We start from the raw sequence: 20,015 nt of genomic DNA, 5'->3' as shown, positions 1-20,015 counted from the left end.
ATACACTGAATGCATGGTGGAGCAAACAAAAATGTTGATCTTAATTCCCTTGCTTTTGTATCATATGTACCTCATATGAATAGAGATATAGTAAGAATAAAATCTGATAACAAACAGAAAATAAAAAAGCATGGGTGTTTTGTATCTTGGTGATGATCTTTTCATATAACCCATACTGTAGCATAAGGTGGAGGGCCTACCATCCATCCATTTGCGTCCTTATTCATAAACTCTCATCCCTTGTCATTTTATCCTGACAACAGTTTATTGAGATAGGTTAGGTTAAGTGACAATGGGCATCACAGCTGATTGTCAGGAGTGGTTGGTGGTGCAGCAGCCTCCTGCCCATGCTCTCAGTCCAACAGTCAGCTGTGGAAGTGAACTAAACAAACAGGAGAAGGCTGGGCTGGGAGCTGTACTGGAGGGGAACACTCAACTAGCAGTAGTATAAAGGTATGGAGGGCAGAGCATTCAGTATGGGTTCCAAGCAGGAAGGGAGCAAAGGGCAGGGAAGGAACAACAGAAGAATGGGTAAAGAGGTAGGCTATGGGCAAGACTTGCTGCAGTGGGAGAGGAAGAAAAAGGCAGCAATTCCGGTGCTAGCTACCTCAGTGGCAAATCAAGGAGGGAAAGGGTTAACTGAAGAAAGAGCAAGGTCACTTAGCATCTGGTGAGGTCACTTCACATCTAATAGTAGGCATCAGGCTCATCATTTAAGCTCATAACCAGCTAGAACAATTTTTCGGAAGGATGCTGTGATGTTAACATAAGAGAGTGCTGGAGGTGAAATAGTTAAACAGGTTACCCAATCAGAACCCAGGGAGGTGGAGTCAGAGGGACTATAAAATCAGCTCTGGAAGGGGTGAAGGGGGAGTTTGTTGGGTGTTTGGTTGGAGTGGGAGTGAATTGGGATAGTGTCTGTGGGTAAGTTGAGTTAGTGTAGCGAAATAAGCTGAGTCAGGAACAGTTTGGGGCAAGGAAGACAAGTAAATATCTGAGAGGTGGTTTAGTGAGTGAGAGCAGGAAGTTATAGGTCTGGATAGGCACCCTATGATTGTAATTGACTGATACCGTTTATGAAACCACACGCTTGTTAAACTGCAATAAATAAACAGAAGTTTATGTTCCAATTTAACCCTGACTAGACTCAGTATTGTACCAGGTAGGGCCTGGGTGGTGGCACAGGGATCAATAGACGGTGAAACATCCGGGGACCCTGTGTGATCGACACAGGTGCTACCAGTAGATGCTATTGTTTTAAATAAGAAGAGAGGATGAAGTAATCACACTCAAAACCCAACATGACTGTTTCTGAGAAGGTTCAGATAATAAGTCTTTATGCCTCATTTTGAAATGGTTCATATAGTTGTTATTGTATACTTTACAGAGGTTTGTTCACAGTGCAGCTGTAACCTTCCTTAAAAGCCCCAACTTTCCCCTTATTTCCTCCTTGACTAAAATTCAGATAGCTCAATCATTTCCCTGAGGTGTTCATCCAATATGGTTGTTTCCCTATCTCAATTTACTGTGGAAACCAGGCTTCTTGTTGTTTCTTTTTATTTTCTAAAATAAGCATGCCCTCCAAATACATAAATCATGCCAGTGGTTCTCTTCTCTGTAATATCTTGTCAGAGCAGAGGAACAGAGAAGTATATTCCACAGATGGAAGCAAAAGTCCTTTTTGAAATGCTCAAATTTCCATTGGCATCAGCTTATGCTGTGCATAACCAAGTGTTTTTATGTTTCTACTTCTGGAGTGTGTGAGAAAAATACTGCTATTCCTTCCAGTTTTGAGTACATCCATATTTATCAGATCTGTGCCTTCCTTTATGTAGCATGTTATTTTTGAGAAGCACATCATTGTTTTTCTTTACTTGTTCATTTTCTGTTGAAGAACAGAATTCCATCAAGATCCTAATTGGCTCATGATTCTTGCTTGTTAATAAACCCAAATCTTCCTGTATTCTGAAGTTCCAAAAGCTTCTTTTTTCCCATCTGACATAACTTTTTTCTCTTTCTATGGTATGGTGATAGTCCGTAAACAAGGCCTTCTGAGGACCTCTTCATTGTTCTCCCAGGAGTTTCTCACAATGGTTACACAAATAAAATCTCATCTGTCCCTGAGCATGCAGACCTCTTCACTTTATTAATAATACCTTTCTATTTACTGCTGATCAAATTGGCTTATACTCAATAGGATGCCTTTCTCTTCTTTGTATGTGCTAAAGTGTTTTTAAACATTTCCCAGCAACAATGGGAGAATCTAAATATAATGTTGTGGTTGATGCACTCCACTTCCCAAACTCAATACTGTATAAGTGTTCCATCAATTGCAGAGTTTTGTTCTTTGTCTTTATTTTCTATTTCTGTTTTGACTTCTTTTTTAGATTCTAAACTACTTTGGAAGGGATTCTACAGAATTTGATTATGGATTTTCCCAGTAAATCCGTTCTGTGATAGTTTATGATACATGTACACTTTGACTCAAGTGGCAATGTCTATGCCCATAGTAGGAGTGTGGTCACCAACATACACATTTTTCTAACTCCCCAAATATGCATTTTTGATTGTTATTTTCACCAAAGTATTCAGTTTTAATGTAGACTTTCCCCTAATATACACATTTTTTTGGTACACATTATTTGGAGAACAGCACCACAAATTCAGAGAAAAGTGAATTTCAAAGGATAGCTGTGTGCCAGTTTACATATTGTTTTAGAAAGTGTGAATTAGGATGTTTCAAATTAAAATGTGAACCAAACAAAATTCCTCTCCTATTTCTCATTGTTAGTGTTGTGCTTGTTATAATCTAGACTGCATCCTTTGTTTTAGCATTATTTCTTCCAAGAGCATTATTTCTTCCAAGCAGTTCCATAAAATGCAAAGCAAGTTATTGGAGCTGTAATATGCTTTAAGGTCATGCCATTGCCCAGGGCAATGTTTAAAGAGATTTCACTCTATGGGTCAGCTTGCATATAACTTTCAAGTGCATTCTAGGACACAATTTCTCCAGGGTAAACATCTTTATGATTTGTGTCTACATTACAGTGCTTCTTATATCAAGTGCTTTGGCAATTTAATTTTCTGATGTATATCATTCAGTCAGCGACAAACAGCAGAGGGAGAGCAGTGGATGATATTCAGATGCATATGAATAGATAAGTTTTTTGTGTTGTTTAAGTAGTCTTTGTCAGAAGTTCAGCAAATTAAAATTAAACTGTGATCTTGAAAGCACTGTAGGCTGGAACTAAACATGATGGTATACAAGCATCTGGCACCAAAAATAGCAGCTGTGTGTTTGGTTTCCCCATTCTTCCATAATGTCTGGTACACATACTCATGTTCAGATGTCATAACATTGTGTGCTGTGCCACATTCTGTTAGTAGCCAATGATTTAAAATGGGCTGGAGAAGCACACAAACAAGGATAATTTGTATTAGAGAAAATGATTGGGGAGACACAGCTTATGTTTTCATCACCAGCTGTGTGTAGATGTCATATCTAATTCTGCCTTCAAAATCTAAGCAAATCACAAATCTGGGATTCTGTTTTGTCTTTGCACATACATGTGCTTTTCACTCTTCTTTCCTTGTTAAAATAAAAGGAAGAAATCTTACCCAAATGTCCGTAGAATGTCTGTGAAAGAATGTTCAATAGACTTTATTTAGGTATAAGAAATATTTTCATGTTGCTATTTATAGAAATGTATCACAACAATAGAACTTTAAACCTTACATTAAAGAAGTTAAAACCAGACATCGGTAAACTATTGTGGAAAGGTGTATTCTTAATTGCCATACCTAGCCTGGCAGAATGCAGGTTTCCTGCATTGGCAGAAAAGAAATGTTTTCAGCAGGTGTTTAAAGGGCAGTCCCAGATAGAGCACATCACAACAGTCTAGCTTTTAAGTTATCAACATCTATACCACAGCAGTTAGGCTATCCCTGTTCTGTTTTTGTTTTTTTTTACATGATATTTATTAGAATTTCCAGTAGTACAAAAAAGTAAAACAGAAAAAAAGAAAAATTCAACATTTACAATCCATATTTTCAATACCATTTTTCCACAACTTCCCCACGCCTCCCCTTCTTGTATTCCATGTCCAAAAATTTGTTCAACAAGTTCTTATCCCTAAATTTTTAACCTTAATTTGTTGTTATATTAAATTCAATTTGTATATCAACTTTTAGCTTATATACATCAATCATTATACTTAAATACTTTTTCTAAGATCGACCCAGTTTCCCTTCCACGAATTCCCCATTTTAATACTAGTAACAACACAAAAAGAAAAAAAGATAGAAGAAATCAGAATATTTTTGTAGACCCTTTGGATTTCCAAACCCCACCCTCCCTTTCCCGGTTTCGATCCCCGAATCATTGTCCATTAGTCCATCTATTATCAGCCTGGCAACCTCACGTCTGAGGCCCTTAAGTCTCTCTCAGTCCCTCTCTGCCGGTTTCTTTGAAAGTCCTTTATGTTAAACACCAAGTCTCGGAGGGGCACTATCCCTATGATGTCCATGTTCCTTCCAGCCAGAACTCCATATTTAAAGGTGGAGCTCAAGTCTTGTTTCTCAATCCTTTTAAGTCCAAATAGCCGATTTTCCAATTCAAACCCAGTTTTTATCATCCAGTTCTTATTTTCTTTTATGTCCATCTTGACAGGCCTCCGGCTCTCCTTTGCCTTCTGCAACATTGCAGCCCCTCCTTCCTGCTCCTCCTGTTCAACATGCATTTCTTTCTCCACTTCCTCAATTTTCTCAAGTTTCTTTTCTTGTTCAGCTGCCTGGGTTATGTACATTGAGTCCTTTTCCAGCTCAGTAGATTCCTTTACTGTTGGCTTCAGAGTTATGGCACTTGTAGACAAAACATGACCTTGCTCTTGCAACTTACGCAACTTTCTCACGAGAAAAATAACCTCATCCAGGTCAGCTAGTATTTTTCGACCTATTTCCATTTTTGTGATGTCCCTGAACCCCCACTAGAGGGATTCTAGTTATTCAGTATTCCTTTCACTTTCAACCCAAAAGCCAAGTTAATTTGTTTCAGTTCTTCTTTATTTTCAGCGATTTGTAACTATATTGTATCTAATGTAACCAGCAAGAACATCAGAAACAAAGTTTTTCCGACTTTGACAGCTAACTTGACAGCTGTCAAAATCTTCTATGTCTCCTCAGCAGGCTCCTCTCATGGATCACTCCCGGTCCCGGGATGGGTGGCACTTTAACTCAAAAAATTAGCTCTCATCCTCCAGCACAATTACTTATACTATCAATCCGTGCAATTAATAGCTTTTATCCAATAAAGAAAAGGCTCTTCTCTCGACCTTAGTTGTCAAATCCTTGCTTTAAATTGTATACAATGGGGGGGAGACGGACTTCCTTTTTGCACCTCCCCTGCTCGTACCGAATCCAAGAAAGTTTTTAGTCCAATTTCCAAATTACTCACGGGTTGTTGTTTTTAAATTTAGTCCCAATTTTCAGAAGAAGAAGTCAGCGCTCTCCGTCGAATGGCATGTGGCTTCGCTCGGCAGGGGAAGCAGAAGACTCACAGCACCGCGCTGCTCCCCATCCCCTGCTCCGTAGCCCTTAAAAAGGCTCCTTCGCGGGTCGGGGGGCGCAAACGGTGCCCGCCGAGTCACCAGGTCCACGGGCTTCCGCGCCCATGGTTTTTGGGGGTCCCTGTTCTGGAATGGCCACAGTTGGTGAACCAGGTGGATACCGGATTTCTACATCTGTCCGATGATAATTTGTTGTGGAGTCCAATGGGCATTCCATCATTCTCATTTTTTTTATTAAAAAAAAATCTGTATTTAATTCTTTCTGAATGTTGATAGTGACACTTAAACAGTTTCTCTCTATTGATTTTTAAGTATGTAACTCTGGAAGATCACGTCTCAAAGTGGGACAAATGGTACCAAAATAGAATAGCTTCTTTTCTTTTCTCAGTCCATAGAATACTAGGGTTCTTCGGCCTCAAGCAAAATTTAAAACTATTTCAGAATTGAAGAGAAAACATCTTTGTTCACCTTTACTAATCCTTCACAACATCTGTTTAGTTGAACAGTAAGCCTGACCTATAAGGGAAACTTAGTAACACCTTTCTTGTTAAAGCATGGATTTTGGTTCAAATAAAATCTCTAAAACTTCTTGCACTTCCAGAAAAAGGTTTGTTATGTGTTTTATTGCCTGTAAAAGGCCAAGGAAGAGTAGAAGAAATAAAAATAAATGTGAAAAGGGGACCATTCTTCCTCTGCTTTATCAGAGTGGCCCATTAGCTCACTCTGTTTTGACAGCTGAAAATGGGGGATGATTTTTTACGGGTAAGGGAGGCCTCTTTGCTCCAAAAGCAGATCAGCAGGGATGCTTACGCTACAAAATAGAGGCTCTAAAATGTTAGCTGCTACTTCTGTTACTATTAACATCCACCATCAATGGCGGATGAAGACAGTAAAAAGATTCCTTGAGAAATGTTGTTTCCCAAAGCAAAAATGCCAGAAATTGGGTAGGCAATCCTTTAGACTCTAAAGCAAAGTTCAAAATGCATGAAACAGACAGGAATGTATAATATCTGAGGCACTGAGAAAAATTTGTTTGGCTGTTTCTGTATCATATCTGATACTTTGAGTATTCTTTTAATAATAGATTCTGCAGCCAGCAGTGGTACTTTTTAACTATGGTGATGTTTGCAATTGATGTCATATTCTGCTCAGTCATGAAGACAACTGCCAATGTAGAAATGAAATACAGAGCACAATTCAGATGGTTCAGGTGCTGTTTATTTACTTTGAAGAGTTAGGCACACATTTATATTTCTCCCATTGAAACCAACAAAACTTTAAAAGAGGTTAACTTTGGTTGGATTTAGCCCTCATTGGTCTATTTAGCCAAATACAGTCTATACTTACTAGGAGTGGATCTCTGGGGTTTCAGGCATGGGGCATCTCTCTGGAGATGTTAGGGGTTGAAACTGGGACCTTCTGCATGCAATGCAAATGTTCTACCACTGAGCTACAACTGTTTCCTTATGAGAGATAATCCATTACTTGCTTGCACAATCACTACATTTAGTGATGTGTGAAATCTGCATAAAGGGGAAAGCACTTTTGCATTACTATAGTTAAATAAAACATTAAAACTATTCAGATACAAGACAGGTGTTATCTCATCATGAGCCACTGCTTCAGAAATGACTAGCACACAAATCAATGAATTTGATGTGCACATTTCAGCAACATGCAGAATAGGTCACAAGGTTTAAAGGGGAACCTAAGAAGAAATGGAGGCAGTGAGAGATTTTACTTTCTTGGGCTCCATGATCACTGCAGGTGGTGACAGCAGTCACAAAATTAAGAGACACCTGCTTCTTGGGAGAAAAGCAATGACAAAGCTAGACAGCATCTTAAAAAGCAGAGACATGCTCTGGTTATCTCCCGCTTGGACTACTGCAATGCGCTCTACGTGGGGCTACCTTTGAAGGTGACCCGGAAACTACAACTAATCCAGAATGCGGCAGCTAGACTGGTGACTGGGAGCGGCCGCCGAGACCATATAACACCGGTCTTGAAAGACCTACATTGGCTCCCAGTACGTTTCCGAGCACAATTCAAAGTCTTGGTGCTGACCTTTAAAGCCCTAAACGGCCTCAGTCCAGTATATCTGAAGGAGCGTCTCCTCCTCCATCGTTCTGCCCGGACACTGAGGTCCAGCTCCGAGGGCCTTCTGGCGGTTCCCTCACTGTGAGAGGCCAAGTTACAGGGAACCAGGCAGAGGGCCTTCTCGGTAGTGGCGCCCGCCCTGTGGAACGCCCTCCCATCAGATGTCAAAGCGATAAACATCTACCTGACATTCAGAAGTCATCTGAATGCAGCCCTGTTCAGGGAAGTTTTTAATATGTGACATTTTAGTGTATCTTTCATCTTTGTTGGAAGCTGCCCAGAGTGGCTGGGGAGACCCAGCCAGATGGGCGGGGTACAAATAAATTATTATTATTATTATTATTATTATTATTATTATTATTATTATTATCACCTTGCCGAGAAAGATCCGTATAGTTAAAGCTATGGTTTTTCCAGTAGTGATGTATGGAAGTGAGAGCTGGACCATCAAGAAGGCTGATCGCTGAAGAATTGATGCTTTTGAATTATGGTGCTGGAGGAGACTCTTGAGAGTCCCATGGACTGCAAGAAGATCAAACCTATCCATTCTTAAGGAAATCAGTCCTGAGTGCTCACTGGAAGGACAGATCCTGAAGCTGAGACTCCAATACTTTGGCCACCTCATGAGAAGAGAAGACTCCCTGGAAAAGACCCTGATGTTGGGAAAGATGGAGGGCACAAGGAGAAGGGGACGACAGAGGACGAGATGGTTGGACAGTGTTCTCAAAGCTATGAACATGAGTGACCAAACTGCGGGAGGCAGTGGAAGACAGGAGTGCCTGGAGTGCTCTGGTCCATGGGGTCACGAAGAGTCGGACATGACTAAACAACAACAAAAGTGATACATCAGATATAGAGAAAAAGGCTGAGTGCGTTGGTTTTCTCCACAGCCTAACTGTATTTAAACTACAGTGTTGTTGCTATAGTAATGGAAACAGCAGTGGCCCTTTTTCATTTCAGATTTGGCACTGTGTTGTTTTCTTCTGGCTGGGCAATATGAAAAATGATTTTGGCAACAGATTGCAGCATGCACACTCAGTATGATTGTCCTACAGTTCTAATATTCCACACAAGAAGACCATGACACCCAGCTCTACCTCTCCTTTAAATCAGAACCAGTGAAGGCGGTGAAGGTCCTGTGTGAGTGCCTGGAGGCGGTTGGAGGTTGGATGGCGGCTAACAGATTGAGGTTGAATCCTGACAAGACAGAAGTACTGTTTTTGGGGGACAGGAGGCGGGCAGGTGTGGAGGATTCCCTGGTCCTGAATGGGGTAACTGTGCCCCTGAAGGACCAGGTGCGCAGCCTGGGAGTCATTTTGGACTCACACCTGTCCATGGAGGCGCAGGTTAACTCTGTGTCCAGGGCAGCTGTCTACCAGCTCACCTGGTACGCAGGCTAAGACCCTACCTCCCCGCGGACTGTCTCGCCAGAGTGGTGCATGCTCTAGTTATCTCACGCTTGGACTACTGCAACGCGCTCTACGTGGGGCTACCTTTGAAGGTGACCCGGAAACTGCAATTAATCCAGAATGCGGCAGCTAGACTGGTGACTGGGAGTGGCCGCCGGGACCACATAACACCGGTTCTGAGAGATCTGCATTGGCTCCCAGTACGTTTCCGAGCACGATTCAAAGTGTTGGTGCTGACCTTTAAAGCCCTAAACGGCCTCGGTCCTGTATACCTGAAGGAGCGTCTCCACCCCCATCGTTCAGCCCGGACACTGAGATCCAGCGCCGAGGGCCTTCTGGCGGTTCCCTCATTGCGAGAAGTGAGGCTACAGGGAACCAGAAAGAGGGCCTTCTCGGTAGTGGCGCCCGCCCTGTGGAACGCCCTTCCATCAGATGTCAAAGAGATAAAGAATTACCTGACGTTCAGAAGACATCTTAAGGCAGCTCTGTTCAGGGAAGTTTTTAATATGTAATGCTGTACTGTTTTTAACACTGATTGGGAGCCGCCCAGAGTGGCTGGGGAAACTCAGCCAGATGGGCGGGGTATAAATAATAAATTATTATTATTATTACAGGAGGAGGTTCACATAGCAAAGAGGCATGTCACCATCTCCTTCCCATTCTGTGGCCATGGCAAGTGTGCAGTGGTGCCCTAGGCACCACTGCGGGAAACCACAGCAATGTTCTGCTCCACCCCACATTTACTCCTGCTCCAAGTGACAGTTGCCTGTGGACGGAGGCTTGAATACAAGGAAGTTGCAGGGAGAAGTGGACCTTGACTTGCAGTATCTAACCATAGGCATAATTGAACCCATAAGCTGCCATCCCTGCAAGAGGGGCAATTTTATCAATCTGGCCAAGAGTTGCAACATGTTTTCAGACCTTGGAATCTACAGGAATTTCCTAACTTGGAGCAGAGGCACATTTAGGGGAGTGCAACCAATTCACCCATAGTGGGTGCTGAGTTGAGAAAGTGCCACAGGGGGCGCTACAACAATGATGTAGAATGGAAGGCAAGAGGTGGTGGGGCGCCAAGTTTTGCCTTCACACGGGGCACCCCTGGAATTGGAGAGCCCAAAGTCCGCCACAGTTTAGAGACACCAGGTTCTCAAAAGGAGATGGTACTGGGAAGCAGCAAGGTCCTGGGGGACACTTCCACTTTACAGCTTAGTATTCTGTTATCACCGGCATGGATCCAGAAAATATCGGAGATCAAATGGAAATAATTCAAGGAGATCGAAGATGGGAATGCTATTTCAGTCCTTCCCTCACACTATGGCTCTGTAGCACTGCTGGCAGCATGGATGGGATGTTGGACTAGATCAGCCTTTCTCAACCTGTGGGTCCCCAGATGTTGTTGAACTACAACTCCCATCACTCCTAGCTAGCAAGGCCAGAGCTCAGGGATGATGGGAGTTGTAGTCCAACAACATCTGGAGACCCACGGGTTGAGAACTGCTGGACTGGATGATCCTTGGGGTCCCTTCCAACTCTACTGTTCTATAAATCTATACTCTAAAGAAGAATGCAACTGAAGATTGAGCTCTTTAGAAGTGCCTATGCAGGTGTCATTACAGCATTAAGGGACTGTTTGGCCACTTGACTATTCTGCAATGCCTTGCATTTGTAAATAAAGTAACACCTCATTTATCTGGACTTCCCACAACTATATTCCTTTTATGTACCAGATGTGGGCTTATGTACACCTACTTCTGTTTAGCTCTGTAGTTTTTATGTCCTATGCACTGTTGACATACTTGGGTACCATAATTAGAGATTCTGCTCTTCTGTTTTTATTGTCCTACCATTTTATTTTATATTTGTAGATTAAATGGAGATGGAGGGAACACTGCATCAGAATACGGCAAGGCTGAGCTAACACATAATTTTAACTTTATGGAAGGGGAAAAAATGTTTCATGAACAAGAAATGCAGGTCCTCATTTTCATTATTCACCAGAAGCAGGTTTCAGTGGTAAACAAGCTGTTAGCATCCCATGTGTGACTTCCCTCAAATAATCTTAGAAACTGTAGCTCTGTGAGAGGTAAACTATAGTTCCCAGGATTTTTCTTTAAATGTGCTATTTATATATCATCCTAGGCTCCATTATAAGAAAGGGAGGGGTATGAACTTTATTATTAATAATAAGAAATAATAATAACTGAATAATTAATGCATTGTGTGTACACAGCCATAGTCTATCATGTTAGGCTGTATGGTAGCACATAAAACACTGGGCTGGATCCAGAAATTAGTCACACTTCGGTCCCCTTGAAATAAATTAGTCATGTCTAATGTACTGATAATTTATTACAGTCGGGACTCAATGCAGTTAATGGACAGAGCAATCCACAGGTCCTGGAACATAGATTATGTGGTAGAGAAATTGCCACTTCCTATAGTCTGCTGGCTTTTAGTCCCCGCTTCACTTTTTTGCCAAGGTCGTTTAAGGTGCACTGGGTTTGGGACTGGCCTTTTATTTCTTTGGAATGTGGAGGAACAAAGAGGTGCAGGATTCTCTGGCTCCGTGGCCTCCTCTAGAATTGTCGCATTTCAGGGTCCACTAAAGTCAGTGTTTCCCTTCATGGGAGAACAACAGTGGTGGAGATTTCTGCTGCCTATCATGGGCCAGGAGTCAGCTTCACCTGCTGAACAGCATCCTGAAGGGGAAGAAGGTGGAGTGACTCAGTCTGCAGCTGTTCAGCCTTCAAGGACACAGAGGAGAAGGAGCTGATGAGAACCAGCGGGCTCCAGCCTCCTCAAGAAGAGAGCTTCTAGCAGTAGCCAAGTAACAAGGCTTGTAGTTCCTGGCGCTACCTTGCTGCTTCCTACTCATCTTGACCCTATGATCATTGGATTCTCTGACCCTTGGACCATCTGACCACATGGATTGCTGTTCGCCTGACCCTAGGACTGGACCTGACTTCAGATGCATACCCTGCCTCCAGGCAAATACACATCAGAGACTGGTTGGCTGGCCTCCCACTCCACTGAGCTCTGCACATTGTGGCTCAGCAATGAGACTAAGTCCAGGGCACTTATGAAAGTGGACCTCATGTTTTGCACACAAAGAAGGTCACCCACTGGCTCTAGGAGCCCTCAGCCACACTATCTAGGGACCCTTAAACTTATGAACTGAGAAACTTATTTGGTCTCATCTTTTAGTTCAGCATTGCGATTCCAGTAGTAGCCATTCAGTAGCCTCTGAGAAACTACAAATCAGGTGATTATGGTGGCAGCCCATGTTACTTGCACAGTGCCTTTCCAGTGGTAGCACCTTACATGAGGAAATCTTTCCCCGCTGACAAGTGTCCGGTTCCATCTCTCTATAGTTTTAGGCTTCTGGTTAAGATGCACCTTTCCTTACGAGATTTGAAGGAGCAGAGACGTGATGAGATAATTGGATTGGTTGCTAGTACAACTATTAGGAAATAATTGCTATTGTGTTTGAGTCATTGTGTTGTTATTTTATTGTCTTATTTTTATGTTAGATGCCTTTGTTGTAAACCGCCCTGCAGTTATTTCACAGGATGGTATATAATTCATCTAAATAAATGAATATACAAAGAGGTTCTATTTTTAGCCATTATGGCCAAGACTCCTGAGTTCTATGAGCATAAGGGTATACTTCTGCCAGTGGTGTAGCGTGGGTTGTCAGCACCCGGGGCAAGGCAAGTAATTTGTGCCACCTAACCCGTGGATTTGCGTCCCCTAACCCTAACCCCTAGATGTTGCGCCCGGTGTGGCCAGCCCCCCCCTGCACCCCCCACGCTACGCCACTGACTTCTGCTGGTGTTCTGAACATAGAGTAATCCAATAACATTCATTTAGGCTAAGTTCTAGTGTTTCGAGACAGGAAAGAGAGAAAATATTTTCTCTCTGTTGTAAATAGAGCAATTTGCTGGTTTGCAGTCAGTTTCATTGTGATCTGGGGCTTGGTACTTCCTGCATCATGAATGAATTTCACTTGAATTACATACACAATATGACACATGGGTGTCATTGCCTAAGGATAATTTAGAACATGTGAACTGCACAACATAATATTAGGCGACGAGCAGAAGAGAAGCAGTGCTTATAGACATTATACACAACACCAAAATATTCAGAGCAGGGATATCATGGATATGGATCTTCTTCTTCTTCTTCTTCTTCTTCTTCTTCTTCTTCTTCTTCTTCTTCTTCTTCTTCTTCTCCTCCTTTTATTTTTACCCTTCTCCACTTAGAAATTAGGCAACATTTCAGCTAAAAATCCAGTTTGTTTCCTTATGTGTGTTTTTTAAAAAATTCTTTCTGGAGTTTTGACTTTTGTGGAGAGGATAAAATAACCTAATTCAATGTAGAAGCAAGTGGCTGGTCCCAAGAGACTGTGATAAGATCATATCCTGCCTTGCTGGAAACATACTGTTCCCAATCCAAAGAATGGAATTCCTACTGAAGTCAGTGAAAGAATATAGTTGCGAGTAACATTCATTTCAATATTTCATATGATTTTGATGGAACATTATGCTGCTTAATACTGCAGCCAAAGTGTAAATGACTTCCACAAGAAGATTTCCAAAGACTTGGGCTGCATTCAGATAGCATTTCATTCCATTTTCCTGATGTCTCCTTGCTTGATAATGTCAACATTTTATGTTATCCCTCACACAACGTGATAGCTACTTCTGGAAAACTAGTGGAATCTAGCGGAAGCTTAGCATTCATTTCTGTGTTATTTGCTTCCAGAAAAATCCATTTGCAGCCCCATTAACCCAGAAAATTGCAGGAGTTTTGCATTGTAATTTCAATTGATGAAATTTGGGGTGGTATCCCGGCCTACAGTTCCTTTCCACTATTTAAAATTTAGCACAACATGGCAGTATATCGATCAAAAAGCCACAGTCCCACAAATAATGCAATGTAAAAGGAATGTGGGATAGAAGCACTAGCATTATAACTGGGAGAACTGATACAGTAATCCTCAAATCTGAATGTACCCTCAGATTTTAATTCCATACCAATGGCAACTCTCTAACTAAGGTGAAAGAATAAGAGGCATTATTGATGGATTACATATTTCTGTTCAGGAAAGCAAAACTCAGCACAGGGATGGACCATGGATATGACACTCTGTCTAAGGTCGAAATTTGACGTGCCCCCCAATAATTTCTGGGTTTTATGCTATGCTTCATGTTTTTAAGATTCTGTAAGCCACGGAGAGATGCTTTACATGTTGTTGTTGTTGTTGTTTAGTCGTTTAGTCGTGTCCGACTCTTCGTGACCCCATGGACCAGAGAACGCCAGGCACCTCTGTCCTCCACTGCCTCCCGCAGTTTGCTCAAACTCATGCTGGTAACCTCGAAAACACTATCCAACCATCTCGTCCTCTGCCGTCCCCTTCTCCTTGTGCCCTCCATCTTTCCCAACATCAGGGTCTTCTCCAGGGAGTCTTCTCTTCTCATGAGGTGGCCAAAGTACTGGAGCCTCAGCTTCACAATCTGTCCTTCCAGTGAGCACTCAGGGTTGATTTCCTTCAGTATGGAGAGGTTTGATCTTCTTGCAGTCCATGGGACTCTCAAGAGTCTCCTCCAGCACCATAATTCAAAAGCATCAATTCTTCGGCGATCAGCCTTCTTTATGGTCCAGCTCTCACTTCCATACATCACTACTGGGAAAACCATAGCTTTAACTATACGAACCTTTGTTGGCAAGGTGATGTCTCTACTTCTCAAGATGCTGTCTAGGCCTGTCATTGCCCTTCTCCCAAGAAGCAGGCGTCTTTTAATTTCGTGGCTGCTGTCACCATCTGCAGTGATCATTGAGCCCAAGAAAGTAAAATCTCTCACTACCTCCATTTCTTCCCCTTCTATTTGCCAGGAGGTGATGGGACCAGTGGCCATGATCTTCGTTTTTTTGATGTTGAGCTTCAGGCCATAGCTGATGCTTTACATAGCACACAATAAATAAATTGAATACATAATTGAAGACATAGTGATTGTGCAGTTATGTGTTAAATCCTCCAACACCATAAAGAAGAATGTTAAATTTCCCAAAATGTACACTAGCTGTAATCTCATATTCCTTGTTTTCAAAGTATGAATGGAGGCACAATTGACTCCCTTTGGTGTACACATGCAGAGGTACTTGTGGGGCAGCAGAGGCAGGATTTGAATAACTGTCCTACGCTTGCTTTTTACATCCGTATCAAGGCTTCTCCCATGAATTCAAGAAGTAACACAAGCTCCAATGTGAAAAAGGCAATAAGGTTAATGAATGTAGATTTTGCTGCCTTTGAAAGCAGGAGTGAATTGGACCTATCAAGGGTTCTGTGTGTAAATTACCCTCATGCATATTCAGTATAGTTGCACAGACTAGCCATGGTGTCTCACAAGTTGTGTTAAGAATAGATTCCTGAATAGCTTCATACAACTTCAAACTATGTATAAATTGCATATTCAAATCCATAATCTGATTCACTTAATTTAAGTGAGGTTTTTTAAGTGTTGGGTTGTGCATGTGCTTCCCTTTTTATGCTACCTATTAATAATGTCATTTGAACTACTGTTATTAAGATGTTACTCTACACTGCAGAATCTACAGGCTAAATAAGAAATTGGTAGGTGAAATAATTACTAATTTTAGTCTTCAGACTGACATGACTAATTTTAAACTGGTAATCAAATTCTAAAAATTTCTACAAATTATATAGCTAGTACATTTAATGGGGTAAATTCCCTTCCTTGGGTGGGGAATGTATTATAGGGCTTTAAACAAAAAAAATGTTCCCTTTCTGTACTAAATAGGTGGAAGGAAGTTGCTACCATTTTTAAATTTTCAGTTTGTGACTATGTCGTTTGCAAACTTACAGTGTGGTTTATGGGATTTTTCTCAGTTTCTATGAGACAAGGCATGTGATGATTTTTAGTGACAATTCAGTATATTCAAGTACATGTGGAACTGAAATTGTGGTGCAGATCATCACTGAGGTTTATTTGGATAAAAGGTAGTCATTTTTCTCGGGAGATAATCCCTGCCAGTGAGGAATCATGTAGCCAGCATGTCGTGTGGCCACACAACCAATTATATTTGGATATTTGATGACTTCTCTGATGGCAGCTGTGTTCAGATATCTGCCCATACACAGTGTGGGGAAGAAAAAGCATATCCCAGATACCAGTATAACCAAGCCAACATTCCCTGTTTCATTGAGCACTGTGTTTTAGCTCTGTTAAAACTGGAGAAATGTTTCCTCTTCCACAAACATTTTCATACTTTGAGTAATTGGAGAGAAGTGGGATGCTTGATGGGAGTTTGTAAAAATGTCAGCAAACATCAGGCCCCCATTCGGGCTCTCCTTTATGTCCCAACTAGAGCTATTTGACTTATTACCACAAGTTCTTTCAGGAAGTAATCTGTTGTTTTGCCAGAGCAAAATGATTACATGCAACGCATATTCATTTCATTTACTGCCTAAGCAATTTAGCACAGCTCTGGTTAAAGAGTTTTTCCTATTCAGACCAAATTTAATCTTGTACTTCTATGCAAGTTTAATCACACATCAGTTACTATGAGCTGCCGTCCTCTTTTAATGAATATCAAACACCTTTTAGACACTGAGTGCTACTACCTAAAAATGAAACTGTTCTCTCCCACCTTCCCTGGCATTTTCCTTTGGATGATACCTTTTATTATCATCCCTGAAAAATGCTTCCAAAAAACAAAATAAAAAATCAACCTTCAATAATTAGTTCTCCCTTTAACTAAAATTGATTCAGATTTGACTCTGCTATTCACTTTGACTCTTTTCAGGCAGCTCTTATGAGAGTGAAGAGGGGGGTGGGGAGAACCTGAGCATAGAATACATTTAATTTTCTTTTTATCAGCATGAGAACAGACCTCAGCGCAGTGCAAAGCATATGGAAGGCACGTAGTTTGATGGCTCTGGGTCGGAGGACATTTTTAAAGTATGTTATGACAGACATGCAAAAATAGACTGCTCTAAATTCAGCCCTTCGAATGGCCTCTGTGCTGTAACTGACATAAGGGAGGCCTTTCTTTAATTGCTATCCATCACGCCGCCATTGATTAAGCAGTTTATTTTTCATCCTATGGGAGCGCATAGACGAACATTTGCATTTTAATGCCTGCAGGAAACAATCATGAATGTAACTAGTTACCTGGAGACATGCACACATTTGGTGTGACACTACTTCACATGCATTAATTAGGAAAGCACCTGCCTAGAAATGTTCTTGTATCAATTGAAGGTAAGCAGTGATGAACATTGCTGACTTGTGTCCTGGGCATAGGGGCAGTGGCCAGTTTCCTTTCTGCATTGCAATTAAAGCTCCCCGGAATAATTTGCCAGAAATCTCAGCACTGTCAAGCTACATCCTTCTAGACATTTATCTAGTTGGGGAAATGAAGGGCGAGGGGTGGGGGGTGGAGAACCCCTTCTAATCCAAAGCCGAATACAGAGAAAGGAGGTAGTTTTACTGTCTATCAAAAGAACCAAGATAGTTTGGGAATTAGAGAGGTTTTTATTTTTTAAAAAATTGTCTATTTTGTGAATCCTTCATCAAAATAGCACCATTTAGCACTGGGAGCTGCTGCACTGGTTAGGAAACACATGTGTTCCTAGGAAATCTAGCCTATGGTGCATTTGGATGTGATGTATACACAGACTTGGTTCTTCTGGAGACCTTCTGCGGCAGGTCCCTCAGAGTGATTTCTGCCCTCAGGTTGCATAAAGGAGAGGGTAATGTTTTTCTCTGACAAAAGCATTTTGCTCTGGCGAATTACCTTTCTTTGTTGTGTTTTGCTAAATGCTCCATTTCTCCTTTCCGCGAACCTTTCATATGACCTGGTTCTTAGTAAACAGAAGAGTAGAATGATTTATTTTAGCCCTATTTAGGAGTTCAAATTCCCCATATGATTGGTATTGTGTGCAAGGATAATCATGCCAGCTCCACTCCTCTGTCAGTAGTCCCCTCGTCCCCCATGAGATGGAGGGCTGAATGTAGAGCTAGGCCCCTTTTTGTATGCCTCACATGATTTATAACACTGATATGTTTCCAGGGTTTTCAATTGTATATGAAGTCTCCATGAAGAGAAAAAGCTCTCTTCTCAACACATGGAGACTAGAGCTTATTACTGTACTCCTCTTATCGCTTGAAGCTGAACACCTGAAGAGGATTATCATTGTAATCAGAGGATAAAGCTTTAATTGTATTCACCAGCCCAGGGAAGGGCAACTGGATCTGGTGGGCAGGCTGGGCCCAGATCTCCCTACCCCCACCTTGTGAGTCAGGTTTGACAAGTGGATAGGGCTGCCCACCTGAATGTCCCCCGATTTTACAATAATGCCAGGCAACCCATTTTCATCTGCACAATTTGACATTAAACTGTGTGGAATGAATAGCACTTTGAAGCTCCAGCAACCAAATTGCTGGGGTTTCAAAGCGCTGCACAGGTACTGATCAGCTGATTGCTGGGGTGCGCAAAGAGGACAGAACGCTATGCATAGGAATGTGCAGGTGTAACCCCCTTTTTTTTGGCTCAAACACATCTTTATCTGCCAGGTATCCTAATATCTCAGGCATAGGGCATGTGGACAAGGCTTGGCCAAAATAACCTCTTTGGCCAAATTGGGAGACATTTTGTTAGCTGGCTTTCTGCAAAAGTTGTTGCCTGTGTTTAATCTTTGAAAGCTTTGATTCAAAATTGTAGCATATCAGAGTCTAACCTCTTGACAACACCATTAGAGAGGTGAACTTAGAATGGACATGGTCTGAAGCATCTTTGACATATATTTGCAAAACACTTATTTAAGAAAAAGCTGATTGTTCACATTTTCCCATCAAGCAAACTCGATGTGAAAAAGACTTTGTTCTTCTTTGTTTATTACTCTGAATGAGGTAATTGGTGTGACCTTCTTGGAGTTGTGGTTAGGCAGCATCAAGCATACTTCAGAATATTTATGCTTTGTGACACTTAAAATACAAGGCTACGACTTGAGGAAGCAGCAGACTCACATGCAATTGGTACCTTTTATGAGTAAGATTGAAAGGGATGCGTGAAATGTGGGGGAAAGTAATCATTTTTATCTGTCAGGAAAGAGACAGTTAACAAAATCATCTCAGGATTCCTAGTCCCCCCCCCCCCCTCTATTACATGAGAAAGAGTAAATTGTTATTTCAAAGCTTTTTCTTGAAAAGGCCAAGCTAAACAACAACAACAACAAAACGAAACACCAACCCCTGTTTGATTTTAAATATTTCTATTCAAATTAGACTTGAACTTTTGGCTTTGTTATCATCATTGGGTATGAGGGGGGCATTTCTATCCCTCCTCCCAATGTATTTTCTACAGCCTTCTCAGCCATTTTAATAGGTTTGGCTAGGGGTGGGCCATGAACATGGCTGCTTCTAGATACATGAACTAGGGGATAGAGATAGAATGGTAGGATTAGTGGAAGTGCAGATTAAAATAAGGCTCTGCCCAGTTCCCTGGATCAGGAATCTTGGAGATGCACAGAAGCTGTGGCTTCAACAAGAAGCTTCTCAGACTGGGAGATAAGTATAGAATCTGATGGCTCCACCCCTTCCTTCTTGGCTCTTGGCCAGGATCTGGGCAGGTACTTCCATGTGCTTCTCTCTCCTCCTGAGGAGCCAGACATGCAGCTGGTCACTTCAGCAGTGGTGCTGAAGCTCCTGCCCCACTTGTCTCCTCCTTTGCTCCTGTGTGCCTGGGGAGACAAGGGGGGCAGTGTATGGGCCAGTAATGGGTAGCTGGTGTGTTAAGGCCAAATGCTAGGAGGGGTGCCTGTCTTTTCAGGGTCACTGGCAATGTAGAGATGTGTTGCAGTGTCCTCTTCGCTCTGCTTCTCCCCCTCCTCCAATGAGATCTCAGGTTCCCAATGTGG

General features: G+C 41.9%; 1 long non-coding RNA gene across 1 annotated transcript in view; it reads left to right on the top strand.

Moving 5' to 3' along the window:
• Positions 1–928: 928 nt before the first annotated feature.
• The window catches only part of LOC310842603, an 852,366-nt gene continuing 833,279 nt past the window's right edge, over positions 929–20,015 (top strand). Inside the window, exon 1 of the long non-coding RNA XR_014563264.1 lies at positions 929–986. This is a non-coding gene — a long non-coding RNA (uncharacterized lncRNA). The remainder of the gene's footprint in view (positions 987–20,015) is intronic.

This window comes from Podarcis gaigeae (genome assembly GCF_964106915.1).
Source record: "Podarcis gaigeae genome assembly, chromosome: 4".
NCBI classification, from domain to species: Eukaryota; Metazoa; Chordata; class Lepidosauria; order Squamata; family Lacertidae; genus Podarcis; species Podarcis gaigeae.
The sequence above is the reverse complement of the archived record's forward strand: the minus strand, read 5'-3'. Positions and strand labels throughout refer to the sequence as shown.